Source organism: Heptranchias perlo, unplaced genomic scaffold (genome assembly GCF_035084215.1).
Source record: "Heptranchias perlo isolate sHepPer1 unplaced genomic scaffold, sHepPer1.hap1 HAP1_SCAFFOLD_761, whole genome shotgun sequence".
Taxonomy (NCBI): Eukaryota; Metazoa; Chordata; class Chondrichthyes; order Hexanchiformes; family Hexanchidae; genus Heptranchias; species Heptranchias perlo.
In genome coordinates this window covers 37448-51531 of record NW_027139795.1, presented here as the reverse complement: position 1 = coordinate 51531, position 14084 = coordinate 37448, and the positions used below count along the sequence as shown (strand labels likewise).

The window sequence follows — 14084 nt, the reverse complement described above, 5'->3', positions numbered from 1 at the left end:
TTATTTAACGGTCGGCCTATTCGACCATGAAAGCCCTCGTCGTTTGGCACCAAGTCCGGCTGGGTTGCTTTAATTAGCGATCGCAAGGCGGATATCGGAGCCGCGCCCCCCTCCTCCCCCTCTCACCTGCCCAACGATGGGTTTTCGACATGCTGTACACGAGCCCTTGTGACAGTGGAGACCCCTTGGCGGCTTAGGCTTGACTGAAGCATTCCCAACATGCTGTCAAGGTTCCCACCGGGCTCCAGCCGTCTGGCTCACAGTGACCGGGCTGGGCGAGACGACCGTTACACTCGTCTGTGTGGCCGACTGGGCTGGAGGCTGTGGGAGAGAGAGAGAGAGAGAGAGAGAGAAAGAGGAGGGTGGAGAGAGAGAGAGAGAGAGAGAAAGAGAGAGAAAGAGGAGGGTAGAGAGAAAGAGAGAGAGAGAAAGAGAGAGAAAGAGGAGGGTAGAGAGAGAGAGAGAGAGAGAAAGAGAGAAAGAGGAGGGTAGAGAGAGAGAGAAAGAGAGAAAGGGGAGGGGAGAGAGCGAGGGAGGGCAGAGAGTGAGGTGAGGGAGAGAGAGAGGAGTGGAGAGAGAGAGGGGAGGGCAGAGAGAGAGGGGGAGGGCAGAGAGAGAGGGGAGGGCAGAGAGAGAGGGGAGGGCAGAGAGAGAGGGGAGGGCAGAGAGAGAGGGGAGGGCAGAGAGAGAGGGAGGAGGGCAGAGAGAGAGGGGAGGGCAGAGAGAGAGAGGAGGGCAGAGAGAGAGGGAGGAGGGCAGAGAGAGAGGGAGGAGGGCAGAGAGAGAGGGGAGGGCAGAGAGAGAGGAGGAGGGCAGAGAGAGGGAGAGAGGGGAGGGCAGAGAGAGAGAGGAGGGCAGAGAGAGAGGAGGGCAGAGAGAGAGAGGAGGGCAGAGAGAGAGAGGAGGGCAGAGAGAGAGAGGAGGGCAGAGAGAGAGGGGAGGGCAGAGAGAGAGGGGAGGGCAGAGAGAGAGGGGAGGGCAGAGAGAGAGGGGAGGGCAGAGAGAGAGGGGAGGGCAGAGAGAGAGGGTGAGGGCAGAGGGAGGGGGGGAGGGGCAGAGAGAGAGGGGGGGCAGAGAGAGAGAGGGGAGGGCAGAGAGAGAGGGGAGGGCAGAGAGAGAGAGGGGAGGGCAGAGAGAGAGAGGAGGGCAGAGAGAGAGGGAGAGGCAGAGAGAGAGGGGAGGGCAGAGAGAGAGAGGAGGAGGGCAGAGAGAGAGAGGGAGGGCAGAGAGAGAGGGGGAGGGCAGAGAGAGAGGGGAGGGCAGAGAGAGAGGGGAGGGCAGAGAGAGAGGGGAGGGCAGAGAGAGAGGGGAGGGCAGAGAGAGAGGGGAGGAGGGCAGGAGAGAGAGAGGAGGGCAGAGAGAGAGGGGAGGGCAGAGAGAGAGAGAGGGAGGGCAGAGAGAGAGGGGAGGGCAGAGAGAGAGAGGAGGGCAGAGAGAGAGGAGGAGGGCAGAGAGAGAGAGGGGAGGGCAGAGAGAGAGGGGAGGGCAGAGAGAGAGGGGAGGGCAGAGAGAGAGGGAGGAGGCAGAGAGAGAGAGGAGGGCAGAGAGAGAGGGAGGAGGGCAGAGAGAGGGGGAGAGAGAGGAGGGCAGAGAGAGAGAGAGAGGGCAGAGAGAGAGAGGAGGGCAGAGAGAGAGAGGAGGGCAGAGAGAGAGAGAGAGGGCAGAGAGAGAGAGAGGAGGGCAGAGAGAGAGGGAGGAGGGCAGAGAGAGAGAGAGGAGGGCAGAGAGAGAGGGAGGAGGGCAGAGAGAGGAGGAGAGGGAGGGCAGAGAGAGAGAGGGAGGGCAGAGAGAGAGGAGGAGGGCAGAGAGAGAGAGGGCAGAGAGAGAGGAGGGCAGAAGAGAGAGGGGAGGGCAGAGAGAGAGGGAGGAGGGCAGAGAGAGAGGAGGGGCAGAGGAGAGAGAGGAGGAGGGCAGAGAGGAGAGGGAGGAGGGCAGAGAGAGAGAGGGAGAGAGAGGAGGGCAGAGAGAGAGAGAGAGAGAGAGGAGGGCAAGAGAGAGAGAGGAGGGCAGAGAGAGAGGGAGGAGGGCAGAGAGAGAGAGGGAGAGAGAGGAGGGCAGAGAGAGAGAGGAGGGCAGAGAGAGAGGAGGAGGGCAGAGAGAGAGAGAGGAGGGGCAGAGAGAGAGGGAGGAGGGCAGAGAGAGAGAGGGGAGGGCAGAGAGAGAGAGGGGAGGGCAGAGAGAGAGGGAGGAGGCAGAGAGAGAGGAGGGCAGAGAGAGAGAGGAGGAGGGCAGAGAGAGAGGGAGGAGGGCAGAGAGAGAGGAGAGGAGGGCAGAGAGAGAGGGGAGGGCAGAGAGAGAGGGGAGGGCAGAGAGAGAGGGAGGAGGGCAGAGAGAGAGAGGAGGGCAGAGAGAGAGGGAGGAGGCAGAGAGAGGGGGAGAGAGAGGAGGGCAGAGAGAGAGAGGAGGGCAGAGAGAGAGAGGAGGGCAGAGAGAGAGGGAGGAGGGCAGAGAGAGAGGGAGAGAGAGGAGGGCAGAGAGAGAGGGAGGAGGGCAGAGAGAGAGAGGAGGGCAGAGAGAGAGGGAGGAGGGCAGAGAGAGAGGGAGGAGGGCAGAGAGAGAGAGGAGGGCAGAGAGAGAGAGGAGGGCAGAGAGAGAGGGGAGGGCAGAGAGAGAGGGAGGAGGGCAGAGAGAGAGGGAGGAGGGCAGAGAGAGAGGAGGGCAGAGAGAGAGAGGAGGGCAGAGAGAGAGAGGGAGGAGGGCAGAGAGAGAGAGAGGAGGGAGAGAGAGAGGGGAGGGCAGAGAGAGAGAGGAGGGCAGAGAGAGAGAGGAGGGCAGAGAGAGAGGGAGGCAGAGAGAGAGAGGAGAGGGCAGAGAGAGAGAGGAGGAGGGCAGAGAGAGAGGGAGGAGGGCAGAGAGAGAGGGGAGGGCAAGAGAGAGAGGAGGAGGGCAGAGAGAGAGGGAGGAGGGCAGAGAGAGAGGGGAGGGCAGAGAGAGAGGGGAGGGCAGAGAGAGAGGAGGAGGGCAGAGAGAGAGAGGAGGGCAGAGAGAGAGGGAGGAGGGCAGAGAGAGAGGGGAGGGCAGAGAGAGAGGGAGGAGGGCAGGAGAGAGAGGAGGCAGAGAGAGAGGGAGGAGGAGAGAGAGGAGGGCAGAGAGAGAGGGAGGAGGGCAGAGAGAGAGGGAGGGCAGAGAGAGAGGGAGGCAGAGAGAGAGAGAGGAGGCAGAGAGAGAGAGAGGGAGGAGGGCAGAGAGAGAGGGAGGGAGGGCAGAGAAGAGAGAGAGGAGGGCAGAGAGAGAGAGGAGGGCAGAGAGAGAGGGAGGAGGGCAGAGAGAGAGGGAGGAGGGCAGAGAGAGAGAGAGGAGGCAGAGAGAGAGGGAGGGCAGAGAGAGAGAGGAGGGCAGAGAGAGAGAGAGGAGGGCAGAGAGAGAGAGAGGAGGGCAGAGAGAGAGAGGAGGGCAGAGAGAGAGGGAGGAGGGCAGAGAGAGAGGAGGAGGGCAGAGAGAGAGAGAGGAGGGCAGAGAGAGAGGGGAGGGCAGCAGAGAGAGAGAGGAGGGCAGAGAGAGAGGGAGGAGGGCAGAGAGAGAGAGAGGAGGGCAGAGAGAGAGAGGAGGGCAGAGAGAGAGGGAGGAGGGCAGAGAGAGAGGGAGGAGGGCAGAGAGAGAGAGAGGAGGGCAGAGAGAGAGGGGAGGGCAGAGAGAGAGGGGAGGGCAGAGAGAGAGGGGAGGGCAGAGAGAGAGGGGAGGGCAGAGAGGAGAGAGAGGAGGGCAGAGAGAGAGAGGGAGGAGGGCAGAGAGAGAGGGAGGAGGGCAGAGAGAGAGAGAGGGCAGAGAGAGAGGAGGAGGGCAGAGAGAGAGGGAGGCAGAGAGAGAGGGGAGGGCAGAGAGAGAGAGAGGAGGGCAGAGAGAGAGAGGGAGGAGGGCAGAGAGAGAGGGAGGGAGGGCAAGAGAGAGAGAGGAGGGCAGAGAGAGAGGGAGGATGGCAGAGAGAGAGGAGGGCAGAGAGAGGGGAGGGCAGAGAGAGAGGGAGGAGGGCAGAGAGAGAGGGAGGAGAGCAGAGAGAGGGAGAGGAGGGCAGAGAGAGAGGGAGGGAGAGAGAGAGGGAGGGAGAGAGTGGAGAGATGTCAGAAAGCATGAACATCACAATAACCGATGGAGATTTTGCCCCATGAATAAACGATAATGAGTGCAGGGTTCTGAGGGGTCAGTGTGTGATCAGCCCTTAGTGTGAGGGAGATCGCCCAGCGAGGGGAGGGGGAGGGGGAGAGAGGGACGGAGGGGGAGAGGGACGGAGGGGGAGAGGGACGGAGGGAGAGAGGGAGGGAGGGAGAGAGGGACGGAGGGAGAGAGGGACGGAGGGGAGAGGGACGGAGGGGGAGAGGGACGGAGGGGGAGAGGGACGGAGGGCAGAGGACGGAGGGGGAGAGGGACGGAGGGGAGAGGGACGGAGGGGGAGAGGGACGGAGGGGGAGAGGGACGGAGGGGGAGAGGGACGGAGGGGGGAGAGGGACGGAGGGGGAGAGGGACGGAGGGGGAGAGGGACGGAGGGGGAGAGGGACGGAGGGGAGAGGGACGGAGGGGGAGAGGCTCGGAGGGGGAGAGGGACGGAGGGGGAGAGGGACGGAGGGGGAGAGGGACGGAGGGGAGAGGGACGGAGGGGGGAGAGGGACGGAGGGGGAGAGGGACGGAGGGAGAGAGGGACGGAGGGAGAGAGGGGTAGAGGGGGAGAGAGTGAGCCCTGGGATACGACGTAGGGGGAGAGAGTGAGCCTTGGGATACGATGTAGGGGGAGAGAGTGAGCCTTGGGGTACGATGTAGGGGGAGAGAGTGAGCCCTGGGATACGATGTAGGGGGAGAGAGTGAGCCTTGGGATACGATGTCGGGGGAGTGTGAGAGCCTTGGGATACGACGTAGGGGAGAGAGTGAGCCTTGGGATACGACGTAGGGGGAGAGAGTGAGCCTTGGGATACGACGTAGGGGGAGAGAGTGAGCCTTGGGATACGACGTAGGGGGGAGAGAGTGAGCCTTGGGGTACGACGTAGGGGGAGAGAGTGAGCCTTGGGATACGACGTAGGGGGAGAGAGTGAGCCTTGGGGTACGACGTAGGGGGGAGAGAGAGAGCCTTGGGGTACGACGTAGGGGGAGAGAGTGAGCCCTGGGATACGACGTAGGGGGGAGAGAGTGAGCCTTGGGGTACGACGTAGGGGGGAGAGAGTGAGCCTTGGGGTACGACGTAGGGGGGAGAGAGTGAGCTTGGGGTACGACGTAGGGGGAGAGAGTGAGCCTTGGGATACGACGTAGGGGGGAGAGAGTGAGCCTTGGGGTACGACGTAGGGGGGAGAGAGTGAGCCTTGGGTACGACGTAGGGGAGAGAGAGTGAGCCTTGGGATACGATGTAGGGGGAGTGTGAGAGCCCTGGGATACGACGTAGGGGGGAGAGAGTGAGCCCTGGGATACGATGTAGGAGGGAGAGAGTGAGCCTTGGGATACGATGTAGGGGGAGAGAGTGAGCCTTGGGATACGATGTAGGGGGAGTGTGAGAGCCTGGGATACGACGTCGGGGGGAGAGAGTGAGCCCTGGGATACGATGTAGGAGGGAGAGAGTGAGCCTTGGGATACGATGTAGGGGGAGAGAGTGAGCCTTGGGATACGATGTAGGGGGAGAGAGTGAGCCCTGGGATACGATGTAGGGGAGAGAGTGAGCCCTGGGATACGACGTAGGGGAGAGAGTGAGCCTTGGGATACGACGTAGGGGGAGAGAGTCAGCCTTGGGATACGATGTAGGGGGAGAGAGTGAGCCTTGGGATACGACGTAGGGGGAAGAAGAGTGAGCCTTGGGATACGATGTAGGAGGGAGAGAGTGAGCCCTGGGATACCATGTAGGGGGAGAGAGTGAGCCTTGGGATACGATGTAGGGGGGAGAGAGTGAGCCTTGGGATACGATGTAGGGGGAAGAGAGTGAGCCTTGGGATACGATGTAGGGGGAGAGATTGAGCCCTGGGATACGATGTCGGGGGGAGAGATGAGAGTGAGCCTTGGGATACGATGTAGGGGAGAGAGTGAGCTTGGGATACGATGTCGGGGGGAGTGTGAGAGCCCTGGGATACGATGTAGGGGGAGAGAGTGAGCCCTGGGATACGACGTAGGAGGAGAGAGAGTGAGCCCTGGGATACGACGTAGGGGGGAGAGAGTGAGCCCTGGGATACAATGTAGGGGGGAAGAGAGTGAGCCCTGGATACGACGTAGGGGGGAGAGAGAGTGAGCCTTGCGATACGACGTTGGCCGCCTCCGAAGGGAGGCTCGGAGGGGGAGAGGGACGGAGGGGGAGAGGGACGGAGGGGGAGAGGGACGGAGGGGGAGAGGGACGGAGGGGGAGAGGGACGGAGGGGGAGAGGGACGGAGGGGGAGAGGGACGGAGGGGGAGAGGGACGGAGGGGGAGAGGGACGGAGGGGGAGAGGGACGGAGGAGAGAGGGACGGAGGAGAGAGGGGTAGAGGGGGAGAGAGTGAGCCCTGGGATACGACGTAGGGGTGAGAGAGTGAGCCTTGGATACGACGTAGGGAGGAGAGAGTGAGCCTTGGGATACGACTAGGGGGGAGAGAGTGAGCCTTGGGGTACGACGTAGGGGGGAGAGAGTGAGCCTTGGGATACGATGTTGGAGGGAGAGAGTGAGCCTTGGGATACGACGAAGGAGGGAGAGAGTGAGCCTTGGGATACGACGTAGGGGGAGAGAGTGAGCCTTGGGATACGACGTAGGGGGAGAGATGTGAGCCTTGGGATACGACGTAGGGGGAGAGAGTGAGCCTTGGGATACGACGTAGGGGAGAGAGTGAGCCTTGGATACGACGTAGGGGGGAGAGAGTGAGCCTTGGGGTACGACGTCGGGGGGAGAGAGTGAGCCTTGGGGTACGACGTAGGGGGAGAGAGTGAGCCTTGGGATACGACGTAGGGGGGAGAGAGTGAGCCCTTGGGGTACGACGTAGGGGGGGAGAGAGTGAGCCTTGGGGTACGACGTAGGGGGAGAGGAGTGAGCCTTGGGGTACGACGTAGGGGGGAGAGAGTGAGCCTTGGGGTACGACGTAGGGGGGAGAGAGTGAGCCTTGGGGTACGACGTAGGGGGGAGAGAGTGAGCCTTGGGTAGACGTAGGGGGGGAGAGTAGGCTTGGGATACGATGTAGGGGGAGTGTGAGAGCCCTGGGATACGATGTAGGGGGGAGTGTGAGAGCCCTGGGATACGACGTCGGGGGGAGAGAGTGAGCCCTGGGATACGATGTAGGAGGGAGAGAGTGAGCCTTGGGATACGATGTAGGGGGAGAGAGTGAGCCTTGGGATACGATGTAGGGGGAGAGAGTGAGCCTTGGGGTACGATGTAGGGGGAGAGAGTGAGCCCTGGGATACGATGTAGGGGGAGAGAGTGAGCCTTGGGATACGATGTCGGGGGGAGTGTGAGAGCCCTGGGATACGACGTAGGGGGAGAGAGTGAGCCTTGGGATACGACGTAGGGGGAGAGAGTGAGCCTTGGGATACGACGTAGGGGGAGAGAGTGAGCCTTGGGATACGACGTAGGGGGAGGAGAGTGAGCCTTGGGATACGACGTAGGGGGGAGAGAGTGAGCCTTGGGGTATGACGTAGGGGGGAGAGAGTGAGCCTTGGGGTACGACGTAGGGGAGAGAGTGAGCCCTGGGGTACGACGTAGGGGGAGAGAGTGAGCCCTGGGATAAAACGTAGGGGGGAGAGAGTGAGCCTTGGGGTACGACGTAGGGGGGAGAGAGTGAGCCTTGGGGTACGACGTAGGGGGGAGAGAGTGAGCCCTGGGATACGATGTAGGAGGGAGAGAGTGAGCCTTGGGATACGATGTAGGGGAGAGAGTGAGCCTTGGGATACGATGTAGGGGGAGTGTGAGAGCCCTGGGATACGACGTCGGGGGGAGAGAGTGAGCCCTGGGATACGATGTAGGAGGGAGAGAGTGAGCCTTGGGATACGATGTAGGGGGGAGAGAGTGAGCCTTGGGATACGATGTAGGGGGAGAGAGTGAGCCCTGGGATACGATGTAGGGGGAGAGAGTGAGCCCTGGGATACGACGTAGGGGGAGAGAGTGAGCCTTGGGATACGACGTAGGGGGAGAGAGTCAGCCTTGGGATACGATGTAGGGGGAGAGAGTGAGCCTTGGGATACGACGTAGGGGGAGAAGAGAGTGAGCCTTGGGATACGATGTAGGAGGGAGAGAGTGAGCCCTGGGATACCATGTAGGGGGAGAGAGTGAGCCTTGGGATACGATGTAGGGGGAGAGAGTGAGCCTTGGGATACGATGTAGGGGGAGAGAGTGAGCCCTGGGATACGATGTAGGGGGAGAGAGTGAGCCCTGGGATACGACGTAGGGGGAGAGAGTGAGCCTTGGGATACGACGTAGGGGGAGAGAGTCAGCCTTGGGATACGATGTAGGGGGAGAGAGTGAGCCTTGGGATACGACGTAGGGGGAAGAGAGTGAGCTTTGGGATACGATGTAGGAGGGAGAGAGTGAGCCCTGGGATACCATGTAGGGGGAGGAGAGTGAGCCTTGGGATACGATGTAGGGGGGAGAGAGTGAGCCTTGGGATACGATGTAGGGGGAAGAGAGTGAGCCTTGGGATACGATGTAGGGGGAGAGATTGAGCCCTGGGATACGATGTCGGGGGGAGAGAGTGAGCCTTGGGATACGATGTAGGGGGAGAGAGTGAGCCTTGGGATACGATGTAGGTGGAGTGTGAGAGCCCTGGGATACGACGTAGGGGGAGAGAGTGAGCCTTGGGATACGATGTCGGGGGGAGTGTGAGAGCCCTGGGATACGATGTAGGGGGAGAGAGTGAGCCCTGGGATACGACGTAGGGGGGAGAGAGTGAGCCCTGGGATACAATGTAGGGGGGAAGAGAGTGAGCCCTGGGATACGACGTAGGGGGGGAGAGAGTGAGCCTTGCGATACGACGTTGGCCGCCTCCGAAACGCCCTCCACCCTCATCCACCCCCCCACCCAACAATCCCCCCTCGAGCGAGGTTACGGTCGACTTACGTGACTGTGGAGCTTGAAGTCAGAGAGCAAGGCCATGAGTTTGTCCAACTCGAGGGTGGCCGAGGTGGCAGTGACATTCACCTGGGTCGGGGGCACGGAGCAGCTGAGGAGAGAGACAGAGAGGGAGGGAGGGAGGGAGGCGTGAGTCGGAGGCACCTGGGACCCGTTTCGCCCTCGACCCCACCCCCCTCCGCCCGCACGGTTACATCTCGGCAGTCCGAATCGCGCACAGCAAGATCCCACAAACCGCGAGATGAGAAAGACCCAGATAAACTGGGGGTCGAGGGTTTCGTATCGAGGCCCAGGACACCGGGGAGAACTCCCCCTGCTCTTCTTCCAATCGGGGCCCCGCCTGAGAGGGCAGACCCCTCCCTCGGTACTGACCCTCCGACGCTCCCTCGGTACCGACCCTCCGACGGCGCGGCGCTCCCTCGGTACCGACCCTCCGACGGCGCGGCGCTCCCTCGGTACCGACCCTCCGACGGCGCGGCGCTCCCTCGGTACTGGGCAACCGGGGAGTGTGGAGTGTGTGTGGGGCTCGAACTCAGGACCTTCTGCACTCAGAGGGGAGGAGAGCGAGACTAACTGAGCCAAACCTGTTAACAGTTGTTCAGCGAAACTCGGTCATTTGGGAAGCAGAGGTGTGCGGACGGCAAGAGTTACTCTGCAGTACAGTCCGAGTCGCTACAGCGCCACCACTGGCGGGAGGGTGTAATTACACCGTGACGTGTTTACATAGCAAATTCCCATTCGAAATGTTGACATAGGAATTATAATGCGTCACAGCAGACTGGAGTTTGGGTCCAGAGGCACGATTTTCGTTTGACATGTTTACAGACCAATATTCCCCTCTAAGACGTGACGTTAACCAACTCCACAGACTCACGTGACCACTGGTTGTGGGCTGCTCCCCGGCTCCTTCAGGGGTTCCCTCTCCTCTGGCACCTGCTTTCCCCTCGTTCCCTCTTCCGCCTCCGTCTGGTCTTTGCTTCCTGCCCGGGCCTCGGACGCTTTTCCCGGAGGGAACTGGGCCAGGATTTTGTCTGGAGAGGAGAGAGAGAGAAAGTTACGTCAGATTGAGGGGGTCTCTCTCTTTAAAAGGGGTCCCTGATGGAGAGACTCTCTCTTTAAAAGGGGTCCCTGATGGAGAGACTCCCTCTTTAAAAGGGGTCCCTGATGGGGGAGACTCCCTCTTTAAAAGGGGTCCCTGATGGGGAGACTCCCTCTTTAAAAGGGGTCCCTGATGGGGAGACTCCCTCTTTAAAAGGGGTCCCTGATGGGGGAGACTCCCTCTTTAAAAGGGGTCCCTGATGGGGGAGACTCCCTCTTTAAAAGGGGCCCCCGACGGGGAGACTCCCTCTTTAAAAGGGGTCCCCGATGGGGAGACTCCCTCTTTAAAAGGGGTCCCCGACGGGGAGACTCCCTCTTTAAAAGGGGTCCCCGACGGGGAGACTCCCTCTTTAAAAGGGGTCCCCGACGGGGAGACTCCCTCTTTAAAAGGGGTCCCCGACGGGGAGACTCCCTCTTTAAAAGGGGTCCCCGACGGGGAGACTCCCTCTTTAAAAGGGGTCCCCGACGGGGAGACTCCCTCTTTAAAAGGGGTCCCCGACGGGGAGACTCCCTCTTTAAAAGGGGTCCCCGACGGGGAGACTCCCTCTTTAAAAGGGGTCCCCGACGGAGAGACTCCCTCTTTAAAAGGGGTCCCCATTTGTGCTCCAGATACTATGAGTAAAAGGCAGGGAGGGGGGGCCTCGGTGACGGGGCTGATCTTTGACCTGTGACCCCGTGCCCTTCGACCGCGACCCTTACCCGCGATGTTGAAGTCTGCGGAGTTGAGCTCCTGCAGGAGACGGTCGAGCTCGGAGAGGCCGCTGCCCACCATAGTCGAATTGCCGGCGGGCGGCTGCTCCTTCGTCTTGGGCTTGCACACGGTGCTGTCGAGGCACAAATTCACAGGTCATCGCGTGACTGCGGAGAAGGTAAGATGGCAGCTCCCCCCCCCGCTATATCTTTTTTTTTTAAAAGGAAAAACCCAACTTTGGCTAAAGTGAAGCTTGGCAAACAATTAACAACACCCTGCATTCATATAGCGCCTTTAACAGAGTAAAACGTTCCCCCAAGACGCTTCACACGGGCGTAAATCAGACAATAATTCGACCCCGAGCCACTTAAGGAGATATTCGGACAGGTAACCAAAAGCTCGGTCAAAGAGGGAGGTTTTAAGGAGCGTCTTAAAGGAGGAGGGAGGGAGGGAGCCGGAGAGGTTTAGGGAGGGAATTCCAGAGTTCCGGGCCCGGGGCTTGAAGGCACGGCCGCCAATGGCGGGGCGATGGGAATCGGGGGGATGGACAAGAGGCCGGAATTGGAGGAGGGCAGAGATCTCGGAGGGTCGTAGGGGGGCTGGAGGAGGTTACAGAGATCGGGAGGGGGGGGGCGAGGGGCCATGGAGGGGATTTGAGCACGAGGGATGGAGAATTTTAAAAATCGAGGCGTTCCCCGGACAGGGAGACAGTGTCGGTCCAGCGAGCACGGGGAGAGGGGGTGATGGGTGAACGGGACTCGGTGCGAGTTAGGATACGGGGGGCGGGGGGCAGCAGATGAGTCGATGGCTACGGAGGCTGCGAGGTGGGAGGCCGGGCCAGGAGAGCATTGGGACAGTCGGAGTCTGGAGGGGACGAAGGGCAGGGATGAGGGTTTCAGCAGCAGATGAGCTGAGGCAGGGGGCGGAGACGGGCGATGTGACAGAGGGTGGGAGTCGGCGGTCTCGGCGATGGGGAACGAGGGTGAAGAGTTAATGGGATGTCGGCTTTTACCTCAAGGGGGCTGGAATCCAAAGGGGAGGGGGGTTATGCTCCAGCTGGACAGAGATCTGGTCAGAACCCCATCTGGAGAGAATCTGGGACTCTCTTCCACCCACCCCCCCACCCCGAAAATGGCCGTAGACACTGCGGGGGGAGATTGGAACATTCCAGACTGAGATCGATAGATTTTTGTTGGGTATTACGGCCTCTGGGACCAAGACGGGCAGATGGAGTTAAGATACAAAGCAGCCATCATCTGATTGAATGGGGGGAGAACAGGCTCGAGGGACTGAATGGCCTCCTGCTGGATAAAGCCTGTATCCACCACCTCAAGTTATGGAATGAAAGAAAGATCTCCCGTTTCTCCAGCCCCTTTCACCACCTCAGGACGTCCCAAAGCATTTCACGGCCCACAAAGGACTTTTTTCCGAATGTTGTAATGTGGGAAACGCAGCAGCCAATTTGCGCACAGCAAGATCCCACAAACAGCAATGTGAGAATGACCCGGATCATCTGTTTTTTTAGTGATGTTGGTCGAGGGATAAATATCGGCCCCAGGACCCCGGGGAGAACTCCCCCCTGCTCTTCTTCCAATAGTGGCCGTGGGATTTTACACCCACCTGAGAGGGGCAGACGGGGCCCTCGGTTTAACGTCTCATCCGAAAGACGGCATCTCCGACAGTGCGGCGCTCCCTCAGTACCGACCCTCCGACAGTGTGGCGCTCCCTCAGTACTGACCCTCCGACAGTGCGGCGCTCCCTCAGTACCGACCCTCCGACAGTGCGGCGCTCCCTCAGTACCGACCCTCCGACAGTGCGGCGCTCCCTCAGTACCGACCCTCCGACAGTGCGGCGCTCCCTCAGTACCGACCCTCCGACAGTGCGGCGCTCCCTCAGTACTGACCCTCCGACAGTGCGGCGCTCCCTCAGTACTGACCCTCCCACAGTGCGGCGCTCCCTCAGTACCGACCCTCCGACAGTGCGGCGCTCCCTCAGTACTGACCCTCCGACAGTGCGGCGCTCCCTCAGTACCGACCCTCCGACAGTGCGGCGCTCCCTCAGTACCGACCCTCCGACAGTGCGGCGCTCCCTCAGTACTGACCCTCCGACAGTGCGGCGCTCCCTCAGTACCGACCCCCCGACAGTGCGGCGCTCCCTCAGTACCGACCCTCCGACAGTGCGGCGCTCCCTCAGTACCGACCCTCCGACAGTGCGGCGCTCCCTCAGTACCGACCCTCCGACAGTGCGGCGCTCCCTCAGTACCGACCCTCCGACAGTGCGGCGCTCCCTCAGTACTGACCCTCCGACAGTGCGGCGCTCCCTCAGTACTGACCCTCCGACAGTGCGGCGCTCCCTCAGTACCGACCCTCCGACAGTGCGGCGCTCCCTCAGTACTGACCCTCCGACAGTGCGGCGCTCCCTCAGTACCGACCCTCCGACAGTGCGGCGCTCCCTCAGTACTGACCCTCCGACAGTGCGGCGCTCCCTCAGTCCTGACCCTCCGACAGTGCGGCGCTCCCTCAGTACCGACCCTCCGACAGTGCGGCGCTCCCTCAGTACTGACCCTCCGACAGTGCGGCGCTCCCTCAGTACTGACCCTCCGACAGTGCGGCACTCCCTCAGTACTGACCCTCCGACAGTGCGGCGCTCCCTCAGTACCGACCCTCCGACAGTGCGGCGCTCCCTCAGTACCGACCCTCCGACAGTGCGGCGCTCCCTCAGTACCGACCCTCCGACAGTGCGGCGCTCCCTCAGTACTGGGCAACCGGGGAGTGTCGGCCTGGATTACGGGGCTCGAACCCAGAGGGGGGAGAGAGACGGCCTGAGCCATGGCTGCTACGTAAAGATGGCCGTACAGTCCCAGACAGGAGTGAATCGTTCCCTTTTACCCACTGTGTACTGTACAATGTACAGGAGCTGACACTGAGACACACACGGGGCCGTACAGTCCCAGACAGGAGTGAATCGTCCCCTTTTACCCACTGTGTACTGTACAATGTACAGGAGCTGACACTGAGACACACACGGGCCGTACAGTACCAGACAGGAGTGAATCGTTCCCTTTTACCCACTGTGTACTGTACAATGTACAGGAGCTGACACTGAGACACACACGGGCCGTACAGTCCCAGACAGGAGTGAATCGTTCCCTTTTACCCACTGTGTACTGTACAATGTACAGGAGCTGACACTGAGACACACACTGGGCCGTACAGTCCCAGACAGGAGTGAATCGTTCCCTTTTACCCACTGTGTACTGTACAATGTACAGGAGCTGACACTGAGACACACACTGGGCCGTAC

General features: G+C 61.1%; 1 pseudogene; it reads right to left on the bottom strand.

Moving 5' to 3' along the window:
• Window positions 1-69: 69 nt before the first annotated feature.
• LOC137319213 (transforming growth factor beta-1-induced transcript 1 protein-like) overlaps window positions 70-14084 on the bottom strand; it is a 37790-nt pseudogene continuing 23775 nt past the window's right edge.